Source organism: Hyla sarda, chromosome 6 (assembly GCF_029499605.1).
Source record: "Hyla sarda isolate aHylSar1 chromosome 6, aHylSar1.hap1, whole genome shotgun sequence".
NCBI classification, from domain to species: Eukaryota; Metazoa; Chordata; class Amphibia; order Anura; family Hylidae; genus Hyla; species Hyla sarda.
Window position 1 is genome coordinate 63,699,773 of NC_079194.1, and position 17,292 is coordinate 63,717,064.

Genomic DNA, 17,292 nt, shown 5'->3' on the forward strand with positions numbered 1-17,292 from the left:
TTTAATAAAATCCCCCTGGATGCTAAACCAATAGGTCTAGCTCTACAGTGACATTTGTATATGTCTGCCTTCACGTATCATGGGTAATTGGTTTCACTGCAGATTCCTAGTCTAAGCCTATTTTTCATTAAAACTTTCTTAGTTGCCCATAGCAACCAATTAGAGCGTTCCTTTCCTGTACTGCTCTGATACAATGCAATTAGCATTGTGATTAATTGCTATGGGCAACAAATAGTTGTTTTTTTTAGGCTGCCTACAGCCCCATTGTGTGTAGAAAAAGAGCCTGGATAAAAACCACCTATTGCACTATGGGGGAGATTTATCAAAACCTGTACTGAGTTGCCCATAGCAACCAATCAGATCGCTGCTTTCATTATTCAGAGGCCTTTTCAAAGACGAAAGAAGCGATCTGATTGGTTGCTATGGGCAACTCAGCAACTTTTCCTCTGGACAGGTTTTGATAAATCTCCTCCTATCAGTTTAACATTAGCATTTTCTACTCTTTTTTGTGTTAAAAAAAATGCCAGTCTAAAAGCAGTGAAAAACTGCTAAATGCTCAAAAAAAGCTATTCAATTGAGAGGGAAAAAAAAAAAATCTGAAAAAAATGCCAAAAACATTTTTGTGCCATTTTTGTTGCGTTTTTTTTATGTATAAAAAAAAATGCCAGAAATAAGCTGTACGAAAACATAGCCTCACTTTGGAAACACACTTTGTTACCCACAGCAACCAATCACAGCTCAGCTTTCATATCATAACGAGCTCTGGTAAAATAAAAGCTGAGCTGTGATTGGTTGTTATAGGCAAAACCACTAACAGGCAGATTGATAATTCGGGGCCGCTGTAGGAAAGAAAGGTTTTACTGTGACTGGTTGCTATGGGCAGCAAAGACAGTTTAGTTGTTAAGGCCCTTTTACCCTGGCCGATTATTGGCTGAATTAGCATTGCTAGGATGATCAGAAGAAGATATCCCTTCATTGGCTGATTACGTCTTGCATAAAGTCATTTAAATAATAGTTATTTACACATTGTCCTGTGTAAGGGGGTGATGTGTAGCCGATAATGATAGAATTAAAGGAGACCGATGCGGGCTCTCTGACTAATATACTTACCTGCAGTCCGGTGCTCCATCCCTCTGAAGATCGGCTTCTTCCTTCTGTGACTTGTGCGCTGGAGGCGGGCTCACCAGCTGAATTTGTATATTCATGGTCGCCGGTCACGTGAGCGTCTGTGCCTAGTGAGTGCTCACATGACCAGTCAATGGGCCCGCCTCCTGTGCGCAATTCACAGAAGAAAGAAGCCGATCTTCAGAGGGACGGAGCGCCGGACTGCAGGTATGTATATAAGTCAGAGAGCCCGCATCGGTCTCCTGTTCACCCGCACCATAACCTGGTTTATTGGGTTTAGTGTGGGTGAATGGGTGATGGTTTTCCTTTAAATCCTATGTTTTTGAAAACCTCTATAAACCTCTGACGCAGACAGATCTGAATGATACGATTGTTCTAGGAATACCTCAATATAGGAGTAAACTGATATTGATAGTCAGTGCAAAATGAAGATGGGTCAAACACAAATAGAATGTGCTGCAGAACCCGGCTGGACCCCTGTGCATGCATATAGATGTGTTAAAGTAAGGGCTGGGATGTGCTTCACTGTCAGATGATAGAAATTCATACAATCATATGACTGTGTTTGCCTCTGCCGTCAGATGATTTGGGTATTAATGTCAGATGACTGTGGCTGATTATGTCAGATGACTATATGCCTGGATGTTACACAGTAACAATAGGACAGGAAACAGACGTGTATGTGTGTGTGATTCCATCACAAGCCGAACTGCCAATGTTGACAGGTTTAAGAAGTCCTGCAAGGTCACCCACTTTGTCCCTTCACCTGCGTCAAGCGTGTCAACGCCAGCAGTGCCAAAATAAACTTTAATAGTTCCCAGCATTGGACGCAAACAATTTCATGCATATTACTTGCTACACAGCAACTCCATACATCCAGGTAAGCATATACACACACGCAGACATACATGATACGTTGTCCATCTATCTACATGCGTGGAGCTGTGCTAGATGAATTATCGTCGATATCTCGCCTAGAATGCAAGTATAGAGCGACAAAGACCACAAAGGAGCCGTGCTAATATCCATGGAGGACCGCCTGCTATGGCTCAGTTTACCCATCATATGACAGCGTGGCCATAATAAGCAAATTGTATCCACGCTCCAGATAAGATGGTCAGATGACTAGGCGTACTTAACCCTTGCTTGAAGAAGTTCATGTTTGTTATGTTATACAGGATGAAGCGGGTTGTGTTAAAAACCTCGCCTTCTTATTGTGAATATTTTTTTTTATTTCTTCATAGGGGGTTTTAAAGTAGAGTAGGGGTCGGACAAGTGGAATTCAGACTTGAACCTGACGGTGCCGTTTTGTTGGGAGAAGTTGGGCTATTAGGTGGAATTTCTTAGTAAGTGCATCCAAAAACATAAAGGTTAAAGTCACCTACTAGTGGTAGTATTTGTTAGACAAGTGTTTTCCAATCAGTGTGCCTCCAATTGTTGGAAAACTACAACTCCCAGCATGCCCGGACAGCCTTTGGCTGTCCGGGCATGCTGGGAGTTGTAGTTTTCCAACAACTGGAGGCACACTGATTGGGAAACACTGTGCTAGACTGTGACGGTAAGTGATGCGCCCATGAAACCAACCATGCCCCGTCACATTTTACCCTAATGACTTTAAACATGAAATTCCAGGAACATGGAATGGAAAACAACATCTTAAAGTGGTGATCACAGTTCCGTAAATAGTTCCTAGAACTTATGACCCATCGGTCACACGTTTGTACATTTAACCCCTAAAGGGGCCTTGAGGATGTAGCCAGTTTTCGCTTTTTCCTCTTCATCTTATTTTTCAATCCCCAGAGCCATATGTTTTGGTTGCGGAACCAATTGTCCTATGAAATAACACCTTTCATTTTAATGTAATCAAATGTACAGCGATAAAAAAAATAAAAAGAAAGTATTTGAGGGGTTAAATTTCGGGGGGTTTCGTTTTTAAGCAGTGCACTTTTTGGTAAAACTGACACAGTTGGTGACATTTATCAAAACCTGTTTAGAGGAAAAGTAGACCAGTTGCCCATAGCAACCAATCAGATTGCTTCTTTCATTTTTCATTTTGAAAAGGAAAAAAGCAATCGTATTGGTTGCTATGGGCAACTGGTCTACTTTTCCTCTAAACAGGTTTTGATAAATCTCCAGGACAATCTTTATTCTGTGGGTCAATGCGATTACAAGGACACTCATGTCTACATAGTTTTTCTAGTATTTTATTACTCGTAAAAAAGTTAAACTTTTTTGTGCAAAATAAACATTCTTAAAATTCCCATAACCCCCTTTAAATTTTTTTTTTTTTCACTTACAGGACCATTTGAGGGCTCGTTTTTGGTGTACGTGAGATTTTTTCACCACATTTTACAATTTTTATTTCCTGATATATCATATGACAAAACAATTAGTGATTCTAGCGTTTTTGTTTGTTTGTATGCTTAGGCAGTTCATTGGATGGGATCAATAAGTTATATTTTAATAGTTTGGACAATTTGGTATGCTGTGATACCACATATGTGTAATTTTCATACTTTTTTTTTCATTAATGAAAATGGAAAGGGGGGGGGGGGTTATTTGGGGGGAAGGAATTTTTAAATATTTTTTAAAACTTTATTTATTTATTTATTTTTTTACACTTTTTAAGTCCCCCAAGGGAACTTCACTTGCTTATACTGATCAAATCATTAATCAGTCAGATCAGTGCTCTGCTAGTAGAACCTGCCTAAGACAGACCCTATTAGCAGATCCCTGAGTGGCCCTAACAGAGGCCATCAGAAGACTACGGTCACTGATACTTTTAAATGCAGTGTTAAAGGGGTTAATGGTTGACATCAGCAGGACCACCCATGTCAGTCATTAACTGTGAGGGGCAGCTGCTGATAGCAGCTGACACCCACCTGATATTAAGCGTCATCAGCTCCTTAGCACGTTTCAAACTATAGTAGGAACGCTCACCATAAGGGTGCATTCACACTGATTAATTCCTCTTCAATTATCTGCTTAGAAATAATTAACATTTGTTCTGCCATTGACTTCAATGCATTTTACTCTGCACTGTTCACACTGCATAAATTATGCTCTCGGAATTTGTTCATGTTCATTCTGCTTGCGGAATACGCAAGCAGAAGTCCATTGAAGTCAATGGTAAAAAAAAATTCCACGCGAAAATAAATAAAGAGGGAAATTCTAATGGGTGGTTATAGTCCAGCAAAAAAAAAAATATATATTTTCTGCACGGAATTCTGCGTTAATACTGCGCAAATTTTACACAAAAAAAGGGAAATTCCATGGTGGAATTTTACATGAGGATTCCTCTCCAATTCCTCAGTGTAAACGCACCCTAAATGTATAGTGATGATCCTCATAGCCCAGGCAGCATTTATGGTACTTGTCATCAAGCGGTTAAAAGCTATGTTAACAACATTTTTTTAGCTGGCTATTGCACAAAAGGTGGTGTTTTTCCAGTTATTGAGTTCAGTGAAAAAACTTCTGGCATTGCACACATTAGAAGGAATAAATCTAACTTTTTTTTTTTTGTACTTTTTGCCATTTTTGCCCTATTTGTGGTGCACAGCAATTTGGTTTTGTGGCAAATTTTGTTACTTTTACCTGTTTTTTTTTATGGATGCATTCACAGTTATCTTGCATGTATACATTTTGTACCACCGCAGTGCTTGCCACCTAGACCCTATAGCTGGGTCTCGGTGGCAAGCAGGGTGCAAAAACTGAAACTTTTGTTGGCTGTCCAGGCATTCTGGGGGTTGTGGTCTTGCAACAGCTGGAGGCACCCTGGTTAAGAAACACTGCCCTATGGTATAGCTGAGATCCAGGATTTTCAGAATCTCTCATTTATGGGAGCCCGCAGAGGGGTAATCTGCTGATAAATGCCAGATACAAGTCATCTAATGGTCAGATATAGTGTTATTCCTGATGGAACACAAACCAGCTTATTCTGAAAGTCACCCAAAGTGACAGGTATGCTTTAAACAACTTTATTCATAAGACAGTTACTGCTTAACGTCTCAGGTACCAGATGGTGAAAAGAATAAGTGTGCCATTTTAATGCACTTTATTTATTAAATGTGTGTTTAAAACCAAACTTAGCTGTCACTTAAAAAATAAAGACGAGAGAAATTGAATCTTTACTGTATATTTTATCACTGTTCGCGTTGCTCTCATGACATTGGAATAAAACAACATCAAAAGCAGGCATTAAAGCATCTAAAGGCTATGTTCATAGAATTTTGATCAGGATTTTGCCCAATATTTTTAAACAAAATCAGTAGTGGAACCGACACAATAAGGGTATGTTCACACAAGCGAATCCACAGCGTATATCACGCTGCAGATCTGCCGCTGAAGGACCCCTACATGGCAATGGCAGTGGCAATCCGCCGCTACAAGCAGACACTGCTGCGATGTGCGAGTTTCATAGTTTCATAGTTAGTATGGTTGAAAAAAGACATACGTCCATCAAGTCCAACCAGGGAATTGAAGTGAAGGGTGTAAGGGGATAAGGGGAAGGGATGTAGTTTTATAATTCTGCATAAGCATTAATGTTATTTTGTTCCAGGAATGTATCTAACCCTGTTTTAAAGCTGTTAATTGTTCCTGCTGTGACCAGTTCCTGAGGTAGACCGTTCCATAAATTCACAGTCCTCACGGTAAAGAAGGTGTGTCGCCCCTTTAGACTAAACCTTTTCTTCTCCAGACGGAGGGAGTGCCCCCTCGTCCTTTGGGGGGGTTTAACCTGGAACAGTTTTTCTCCATATTTTTTGTATGGGCCATTTATACACTTATATACGTTTATCATATCCCCCCTTAAACGTCTCTTCTCAAGACTAAACAATTTTAACTCCTTTAATCGCTCTTCATGGCTAAGATGTTCCATGCCCCATATTAGTTTAGTTGCGCGTTTCTGCACCCTTTCCAACTCCGCAGTGTCCCTTTTATGAACAGGCGACCAAAACTGAACAGCATATTCCAGGTGAGGCCGTACCAATGCTTTATAAAGGGGGAGTATTATGTCCCTGTCCCTTGAGTCCATGCCTCTTTTTATACATGACAATATCCTGCCGGCTTTGGAAGCAGCAGCCTGACATTGCATGCTATTCTGTAGTCTGTGATCTACAAGTACACCCAGATCCTTCTCTACCAGTGACTCTGCCAGTTTAATCCCCCCTAAGACATACGACGCATGCAGGTTATTAGTACCCAGATGCATAACTTTACATTTATCCACATTGAACCTCATTTGCCAAGTGGATGCCCAGACACTTAGTCTATCCAAGTCATCTTGTAACTTATGCACATCCTCTATAGACTGTACCGTGCTACAAAGCTTGGTGTCATCTGCAAAGATAGGAACAGAGCTGTTAATGCCATCCTCTATATCATTGATAAATAAATTAAACAACAGCGGGCCCAGTACAGAACCTTGGGGTACACCACTAATAACCGGGGACCAATCAGAGTACGAATCATTGACCACCACTCTCTGGGTACGATCCATTAGCCAGTGTTCAATCCAGTTACAAACTAAAGTTTCCAAGCCCAAAGACCTTAACTTACCTGTCAGACATCTATGAGGGACAGTATCAAACGCTTTGGCAAAATCCAGAAACACTATATCCACAGCTATTCCTCTGTCAAGGCTTCTACTCACCTCTTCATAAAAGCAAATTAGATTGGTTTGACAACTTCTATCCTTAGTAAACCCATGCTGGCTATCACTTATAATACAATTATCCCCTATGTATTCCTGTATGTAGTCCCTTATAAGTCCTTCAAACAATTTACCCACAATGCACGTTAGACTTACCGGTCTATAATTGCCTGGCGAAGACCTAGAGCCCTTCTTGAAGATTGGTACCACATTAGCCTTGCGCCAGTCCCTTGGCACAATACCAGACACCAGAGAATCTCTAAATATCATGAACAAGGGTACCGCAGAGTTGCCGCAGAGCAGCCACGATGTGCAAGTATACTGCGCTCGCAGTGTGTCTGCTCGCAGCGGATTGCCGCTCCAAGCAGGCACCTGTAAAGGCAGCATACAGCGGTCCTTCAGTGGCGGATCTGCAGCGCAATCCGCGCTAAGGATCCACTTCGGCAGTCTCCGGATCTTCCATAGCGCTGTATTGAGAGGGCGTGTCAGCCACCGTTTCGTGCATTGGTCGACACACGCTATCTGACCAGAGAGCCAGGGCCCTGTATGGAAGATCACAGGGGGTTCAAGCGCTCGGACCACCCCCGCCATCTGAAACTTATCTCCTATCCTTAGGATAGGGGATACGTTTTTCAGGACTGGACTACTCCTTTAATGTTTTTCTCTGTGTTTGTTTTGGGTAAAAAAAAATACTGAGAAAAAGCCTCTTACCACCCTTTTGGCTCAATTATTGATGTATGATAGACAGCAATCAATGCATTTCTATGCGGCACACATGCCACAGAAAGTATAGACATGTCTATTCTTTCTGCGGACTCCAGAATCGGGGTTTCTGCAGCAGTAACATCTTTTGGGCATATTCCACTATGTGCACAGTGCAGCAGAATCTCATTGAAATCAATGCGACTCCACTGCAGCTGAATGTCCATGCGGAATTCTTTTGCAGAATTCTGCACCGAAGTTCCATCATGTAAAAGGGAACGTTCACACGTGTGCATTTTGCTGCAGATTTCATACTGGGGATTTTTTTATTGCAGATTTTCTAATGGTAATGGCAGATTCACACTCGTAATGTCTGCCCTGAGAAATTCTTATTGAGGTCAATGTACTCTGCTGTGGCTTGTAGATAAAACCCATAGGTAATCCTTCCATGTGAATGTTTTCTTAGGGCATGTTTACATGGTTCAAATTTTGCGTAATGAAGATCTAATCAGGAGAGAAAATTACCTCAAGGATGGTCTAAGATCCTAAATCCTCCATTTTATAAGGTCCATTTTTCTGGGAAATTTTTTTCTTCTACAACGTGTAAGTTCCTAAACCTGGCATTTCAGTCGGTGTCTATGCTGACAATATGTGAATGTAGCCCAGGAATCAGAGCAAACCTGTCTCCCAGGTGTGACAGGAACGCAGGAGCAGCAGACCACGGATGTGAGCGAAACAAAGAGTGGGATTCATCCAGCTTTCTGATACTCCTGAGAAATGTGTCCCCACCTAGGCCATTTCCATAGAAACAGGTGCAGAGGTAGAGGCACACAATGGCTCCTCTGTTTGGCGGAGGACTAGGCAGGTTTTACAGGAGGTTTTAGATTGTTTTTCTTTTTTGAACATGGTCTTCGGGGAGGCAAAATGATTCTGGATTGCCAAATATATTTGATTTCTGAATGTACAGATCACCTATAAAATATATCCATATACGGTAATAGACAAAGATATTTCTATACGTGTGTGTTAATTATTTTATGCTAATGCAAAACTGAAATACTTTATTGCACATATTTCAAAAACAAACGTGTAAGAAACACCACATTCTGTGCAGGAAGCACCAAAACAAGGAAATGGCTTTACCTCATCGAATGGTGCTTATCCGCGCCATAAATAACAACTATATATTACTATACAATGTTTTAACGTGGGAGAAGTACAAGGCTACCCTCGGAATTTCTTCCACAAATTTTATCATGTGTACATACCCTTTCCCAGTTTCGGAAAATAAGTATTCTTTGATTCACTATTGACCATGATGTCTATGGAGGGTACGTGCCTGGGCTTGGGAGTTACTAGCAAAGAACACCGGTTTTTATTCTGTTTAGTCACAGGCAATGCATTGTGTTTGCTGAAGTCACATCCAGCTGCCGTACGTGCACGTTGTCCAAAAGCTTCTGGCTGTACAAGCAGCATTCCACGAATCCAGGTGCACATTTATAATGGTGAAATACGAATATATATGGCATGGTACTTAGTTTGCCCTTGTAGCTTAGAAAAGTGTTAGGGTCTATTCACATGGCAGAATTTCCGCTTGCGAAATTCTGCCTCAAATTAAAGCTCATAGACTTCTATGGGATGCCGCACCCAACACTCCCATTCACCCTTATACCAGAATTCCCACCAGAATTTTAAAAAACCCAACAAACTCTCCATTTTACTGAGAAAACCCTAAAAAGGGGTGTGGTCCATCAGGAAAAGGGGGCGTGGTAAATCATAATCATTTACTAAGGTCTCCACAGAAAATGTGGTGGATTTGAGCTCAGGAAAACCACAGAGATCAGAGTAGGTGTAAATAAAAATGTAGGGAAAAGTGCAAAATGTTGGAAAACCTTAGTAAATACCATGGAAAAATATCTGTTGGGAAAAAAAAACAACAAGAAAATTACACTCCACTCTTAATAAATCAGGGCCTATGTATTATATTTAGTGCAGCAGAACAAGGTGTCAAATTTTCTTTAAAGGGGTATACAGGTGGAAAACCTTTTTTTTTTTTAACCCCTTAAGGACCAGGCCATTTTACACCTTAGGACCAGAGCGTTTTTTGCACATCTGACCACTGTCACTTTAAACATTAATAACTCTGGAACGCTTTTAGTTATCATTCTGATTCCGAGATTGTTTTTTCGTGACATATACTACTTTAACATAGTGGTAAAATTTTGTGGTAACTTGCATCCTTTTTTGGTGAAAAATCCCAAAATTTGATGAAAAATTTGAAAATTTTGCATTTTTCGAACTTTGAAGCTTTCTGCTTGTACGGAAAATGGATATTCAAAATATATATTTTTTTTATTCACATTTCCAATATGTCTACTTTATGTTTGCATCATAAAATTGACGTGTTTTTACTTTTGGAAGACACCAGAGGGCTTCAAAGTTCAGCAGCAATTTTCCAATTTTTCACAAAATTTTGAACCTCGCTTTTTTTCAGGGACCAGTTCAGGTTTGAAGTAGATTTGAAGGGTCTCCATATTAGAAATACCCCACAAATGACCCCATTATAAAAACTACACCCCCCAAAGTATTCAAAATGACAATCAGTAAGCGTTTTAACCCTTTAGGTGTTTCACAGGAATAGCAGCAAAGTGAAAGAGAAAATTCACAATCTTCATTTTTTACACTTGCATGTTCTTGTAAACCCAATTTTTGAATTTTTACAAGGGGTAAAAGGAGAAAATGTATACTGATATTTGTAGCCCAATTTCTCTCGAGTAAGGACATACCTCATATGTCTATGTAAATTGTTCGGCGGGCGCGGTAGAGGGCTCAGAAGCGACAAGGGGATTTTGGAGAGTATGTTTTTCAGAAATGGTTTTTGGGGGGCATGTTGCATTTAGGAAGCCCCTATGGTGCCAGAACAGCAAAAAAAAAAAAACTAGACCCCTTGGGGAACGTAACAAGGAATAAAGTGAGCCTTAATACCCCACAGGTGTTTCACGACTTTTGCATATGTAAAAAAGAAAAAAAAATTCACTAAAATGTGTTTCCCCCCAAATTTTTTTTGCAAGGGTTAATAGCAGAAAATACCCCCCAAAATTTGTAACCCCATCTCTTCTGAGTATGGAGGTACCCCATAAGTTGACCTGAAGTGCACTACGGGCGAATTACAATGCTCAGAAGAGGAGGAGCACCATTGAGCTTTTGGAAAGAGAATTTGTTTGGAATGGTAGTCAGGGGCCATGTGCATTTACAAAGCCCCCCGTGGTGCCAGAACAGTGGACCCCCCCTCATGTGACCCTATTTTGGAAACTACAACCCTCACAGAATTTAATAAGTGGTGCAGTGAGCATTTACACCCCACTGACGTTTGACAGATCTTTGGAACAGTGGACTGTGCAAATGGAAAATTTAATTTTTCATTTTCACGGATCACTGTTCCAAAAATCTGTCAGACACCTGTGGGGTGTAAATTCTCACTGTACCCCTTATTACATTACATGAGGGGTGTAGTTTCCAAAATGGGGTAACATATGGGGGGGGGTCCATTGTTCTGGTACCATGGGGGCTTTGTAAACACAAGTGGCCTTCAATTCCGGACAAATTTTCTCTTCAAAATCCCAATGGCGCTCCTTCTCTTCTGAGCATTGTAGTGCACCCATAGAGCACTTTACATCCACATATGGGGTATGTTCTTACTCAGAAGAAATTGGGTTACAAATTTTGGGGGGCGTTTTTTTTATTTTCCCTTGTGAAAATGAAAAATTTAGGGTGACACGGCATTTTAGTGGAAATTTGTTTGTTTTTTTTCATTTTCCTATCCAACTTTAATGAAAATTTGTCAAACACCTGTGGGGTGTTAAGGCTCACTATACCCCTTGTTACGTTCCGTGAGGGGTGTTGTTTCCAAAATGGGGTCACATGTGAGTATTTATATTTTTGGGTTTATGTCAGAACCGCTGTAAAATCAGCCACCCCTGTGCAAATCACCAATTTAGGCCTCAAATGTACATGGTGCGCTCTCACTCCTGAGCCTTGTTGTGCGTCCGCAGAGCATTTTACGCCCACATATGGGGTATTTCCGTACTCAGGAGAAATTGCGTTACAAATTTTGGGGGTCTTTTTTCCTTTTACCTCCCGTGAAAATAAAAAGTAAAGGACAACACCAGCATGTTAGTGTAAAAAATTTTTTTTTTTTACACTAACAGGCTGGTGTAGACCCCAACTTTTCTTTTTCATAAGGGGTAAAAGGAAAAAAAGCCCCCCAAAATTATTAGTGCAATTTCTCCCGAGTACGGAGATACTCCATATGTGGCACTAAACTGTTTCCTTGAAATACGACAGGGCTCTGAAGTGAGAGAGCGCCATGCGCATTTGAGGACTAAATTAGGGATTGCACAGGGGTGGACATAGGGGTATTCTACGCCAGTGATTCCCAAACAGGGTGCCTCCAGCTGTTGCTAAACTCCCAGCATGCCTGGACAGTCAGTGGCTGTCTGGAAATGCTGTGAGTTGTTGTTTTGCAACAGCTGGAGGCTCTGTTTTGGAAACACTGCCGTACAATAAGTTTTTAATTTTTATTGGGGGGACAGTGTAAGGGGGTGTAAATGTAGTGTTTTACCCTTTATTATGTGTAAGTGTAGTGTAGTGTAGTGTTTTTAGGGTAAGTTCACACTGGCGGAGGTTTACAGTGAATTTACCACTAGGAGTTTGCACTGCGGCGAAAAATTTGCCGCAGCTCATACTTGAAGCAGAAAACTTACTGTAAACCCGCCAGTGTGAATGTACCCTGTACGTTCACATGGGGGGGGGGGGGGGGGCGCAAACCTCCAGCTGTTTCAAAACTACAACTCCCAGCATGTACTGACAGACCGTGCATGCTGGGAAAACCTTCAGTTAGGTTCTGTTACCTAACTCAGTATTTTCCAACCAGTGTGCCTCCAGCTGTTGCAAAACTTCAACTCCCAGCATGTACTGATCGCCGAAAGGCATGCTGGGAGATGTAGTTATGCAACAGCTGGAGGGATCGCAACTACAACTCCCAGCATGCAGAGAAAGCTGTTTGCTGTTTAGGCTTGCTGGGAGTTGCAGTTTTGCAACATCTGGAGAGCTATAGTTTAGAGACCACTGCACAGTGGTCTCCAAACTGTGGACCTCCAGATGTTGCAAAACTACAACTCCCAGCATGCCCAGACAGCAAACTCCTGTGTGGGCATGCTGGGAGTTGTAGTTTTGCAAGATCTGGAGGTGCACAGTATAGAGATCACTTTGCAGTGGTCTCAAACTGTAGACCTCCAGCTGTTGCAAAACTGCAACTCCCAGCAAGCCTAAACAGCTCTCTGGGCATGCTGGGAGTTGTAGTTTTGCAACATCTGGAGGGTTACAGTTTAGAGACCACTATAGTGGTCTCATACTGTAGCCCTCCAGATGTTGCTAAGTAACTCACCGGCTTCCATCGGATCCAGGGAGCTGCGTCGCCGTCCTCTTCTTCCGCCGATCGTCGCCCCCTGCCGCCGCTGATCGTCGCCCGCTGCCGTCGCCGATGGGTAAGTGGATCTTCGGCATCAGTCCCTGTTGGTTTCCCCGTCCTGCCCCACCTATTGTGGGTGGGCAGAACGGGGAAACCGAAAGTAAACCCCTCCGCCCCCGATCTGCTATTGGTGGTCGCGTCTAGACCACCAATAGCAGAGATAGGAGGGGCACCTCTGCCACCTCACTCCTATCGCTACAGGGGGATCGTGGGTGTCTAGGACATCCGCGATCCCCCTTCTATTCCGGGTCCCGGGTCACCATAGACCCGTAATGACCCGGAATTGGCGCAAATCGCAAGTGTGAATTCACTTGCGATTTGCGCCGATCGCCGACATGGGCATTTGCGTGCGGCGGGGACCAAAATTCCCACGGGCGTACAGGTACGCCCTTGGTCCTTAAGTACCAGGGAGCAAAGGCGTACCTGTACGCCCTTGGTCCTTAAGGGGTTAAATCAACTGGTGCCATAAAAGATTTTTTTAACACTTACCGTAAAATCTCTCTCTCGAAGGATCCATTGGGGGACACAGACCGTGGGTGTATCTTGCTGTCTCTAGGAGGTGTGACACTATGGTAATAAAAAAAAGTCAGCTCCTCCCAGCAGGATATACCCGCCTTCACGCTCTGAGCTAGTCAGTTTAAGTTCCAGAGCAATTGGAGGAGACCAATAGGTCAAGAAAAAAAAAAAACTGTCCGAGAACCAGAAGGAAAAACATAACTAAACACACCCTCGGACAGAGAACCAACGGGAAAAACCCAGACAAAGGGCGGGATCCATTGAGAAACAGATTTTACTGTAAGTGTTAAAAAATCTCCTTTTCTCTACCGACTCCATTGGGGGACACAGACCGTGGGACGTACCAAAGCCTTCCCTTGGGTGGGCAGATAAGTAATCAGGCAGACGGCCGATCCACTGCCGCCTGCAACACTTTACGCCCCAGACTAGCATCAGCCGATGCGAAAGTATGAACTCGGTAAAACCTCGAGAAAGTGTGCAAAGACGACCAGGTAGCCGCCTTGCAAATCTGCGAGGCCGAGGCTCTATTCTGGAGAGCCCAGGATGCCCCGACAGAACGAGTGGAATGAGCCACAACCCTGAAAGGAGGAATCTTCCCCTTGCAGCGATAGGCTTCCGAAATGGCGGACCGAATCCACCTAGAAATGGTGGCCTTGGAAGCAGGTTGTCCCTTACGACGACCTACCGTAAGGACAAAAAAGGAATCACACTGACGAAACGAAGAAGTGATGGAGAGATAAGCCCGAACAGCCCGGACTACATCCAGCTTGTGTAGTAAGCGCTCCTTAGGATGAGAGGGAGCAGGACAAAAAGGACGGGAGGACAATGTCCTCATTGAGATGAAAGACCGAAACCACTTTGGGCAAAAAGGAAGGATCTGGCCGGAAAACGACCTTGTCTTGATGGATCACCAGAAACGGAGAACGGCAGGAAAGAGCTGCCAATTCAGACACCCTCCGGATGGAGGTGATAGCCACAAGAAACACCACTTTCCAAGAAAGGAGGCGGAGAGACACTTCTCTAAGGGGCTCAAAGGGTGCACCCTGGAGGGCACTCAGAGCCAAATTTAAGTCCCAAGGGGGAGAAGGAGACCGATAAGGAGGAACAGCGTGCGCCACTCCTTGCAGAAAAGTCCGGACATGAGAATTAGAAGCCAGGGGCCGCTGGAAAAGAACAGCAAAGGCCGAAACCTGACCTTTAAGGGAACTGAGAGACAATCCCAGTTCCAGCCCCGACTGTAAAAAGGAGAGAAGACGGGGAACTGAGAAGGTCACCAGGGAGAAGTCCTGAGCTTCATACCAACAAAAATAAGACCGCCAAGTACGGTGGTAAATTCTTGCGGAGGGGGGCTTTCGAGCCTTGAGCATGGTGTGAATGACTTGTGAGGAGAACCCGCGGGCCCTCAAAACCGCGGTCTCAACCGCCACACGACTGTAAATTGGGGTGGCAAAGAGGACCCTGAAAAAGTAGATCCGGGCGGAGCGGAAGGCGCAGAGGAGCGTCGTCCAGGAGCCTCACTACATCGGCGTACCACGACCTTCGGGGCCAATCTGGAGCTACCAGAATGGTGGGAACGACCTCTGCCTTGAGCTTCCTCAGCACCCTGGGAAGGAGCCGAAGAGGAGGGAACAGATAAGGCAGAACGTACCCCGTCCAAGGAATCACTAGGGTGTCCACGGCCAAGGCCTGAGGGTCCCGGGACTTGGACACAAACGGAAGAATTTTCCGATTGTGCCGGGACGCGAAGAGGTCCACGTCCGGAACGCCCCAGAGGTCGCAGAGCTGCGTGAAGACCTCCGGATGAAGAGACCACTCACAGGGATCGGGTGAGGACCGACTGAGGAAGTCCGCTTCCCAGTTGAGCACTCCTGGAATGTGGATGGCCAAGATGACCGGAACCTGGCTCTCCGCCCAGGAAAGAATTTTGGTCACCTCGGCCATGGCTGCCGAGCTGCGGGTGCCGCCCTGTCGATCTATGTACGCCACGGCCGTGGCATTGTCTGACTGAACGCGGACAGGTCGGGACTGAAGACGGGGCTCCCAATGATGAAGACAAAGAAGAATTGCCCGTAATTCCAATATGTTTATCGGAAGAAGGGTCTCCTGGGAAGACCAGAGACCCTGAACCGTCCAATCCCTGAACACGCTGCCCCAGCCTGACAGGCTGGCATCCGTCGTAACCACCGTGAAGGGGAAGGAAGGACCGCCCCTGGAGAAGAAGGGGCGAGGGAAGCCACCAGAGCAGAGACTGACGGACCCTGGGAGGGAGAATAATCTGACGATCAAGGGACAGAGGCGATCTGTTCCATCGAGAGAGAATCGCCAGTTGGAGAGGGCGGTAATGGAACTGAGCAAAGGGCACGGCCTCCATGGCTGCCACCATCCGACCCAGGACTTTCATACAAGTGCGGATGGAGACTGATACCTGAGTCCGCAGGGAGCGGACCCCCTCCCGGAGCGCCAGACGCTTGTCCGGCGGAAGATAAATTCGGGCAGAGGCCGTGTCGAATCAAAATCCCAGAAAGGTGAGAGAATGGGTAGGCCAGAGGACTGACTTGTCCCGATTGACCAGCCAGCCGAAACGAGTCAGAGTGTGGAGAGTGACGTCCAGATTCTCTAGAGTCTGGGCTCTGGTTGGAGCCTTGATGAGAAGGTCGTCCAGATAGGGTATCACCGAAATGCCTCTCGACCGTAACAGGCACATCAATGGCGCAAGGACCTTCGTAAAGACCCAAGGAGCCGTGGCTAGACCGAAGGGGAGAGCTACAAATTGAAAGTGCCCCTCCGGAACCACAAAGAGGAGGTACCGATGATGGCCCGGAAATATTGGCACATGGAGGTAGGAATCCTTGATGTCCACTGAGGAGAGGAACTCCCCCTGTTCCACGGACGCCACCACCGAGCGGAGAGATTCCATCCGGAAGTGGCGGATGAGAAGATGACGGTTGAGACGCTTGAGGTCTACGATTGGTCGTACAGAACCGTCCTTCTTGGGGACCACAAAGAGATTTGAATAGAAACCCCGAAAACGTTCCTCTAGGGGGACGGGAACAATCACCCCCTGGAGAAGCAGGGACTGGAGAGCCGCACGAAATTGCTTCGCAAAGGGAGGAGACCGGGGGGCCCGGGATCGAAAAAAGCGATCCCTCGGGGAGGCAAATTCGATTCGGTAACAGTTGGACACCACGTCCCTGACCCAAGAGTCCTGAATGTGTGAGGTCCAGATGTCTCGGAAAAACAAAAGACGACCTCCCACCCGCAAAGAAAGAGCGGGTGGAGGCCTTACTTCATGCAGAAGTGGGTTTGTGGTTGTCCGATTTGGGCGCAAAATGGCCAGAGCGGTTGGAGTCCGACTTCCAAGACAGGCGTGCCTGAAACAAGGGAGCCTTCTTGTCCCCCGAGGGCGCCTGCCTGGACCCTTTGTTGGAGCCCGAGGACCGAAAGGACTGAAAGGAAAAAGACTTCTTTTGGGAAGTAGGACGAGCCTTATTTTGAGGTAACAAGGAACTCTTACCTCCCGTTGTCTCGGATATAATCTCACCAAGGCGTTTGTCAAAAAGACAGCCACCCGTAAAGGGAAGCTCAGTGAGAGACCTTTTGGAAGCGGCATCCGCATTCCAAGCTTTAAGCCACATAGAGCGGCGGAGGGCTGCTAGGTGACCCACAGCAAAAGCAGAACAACAGGCTGCCTGGATGGAAGCTGCACATAGAAAGTCCCCAGCCTTAGCGCAACGGAGAGCCAGAGCAGATAGATCCTCTGGGGAGGATC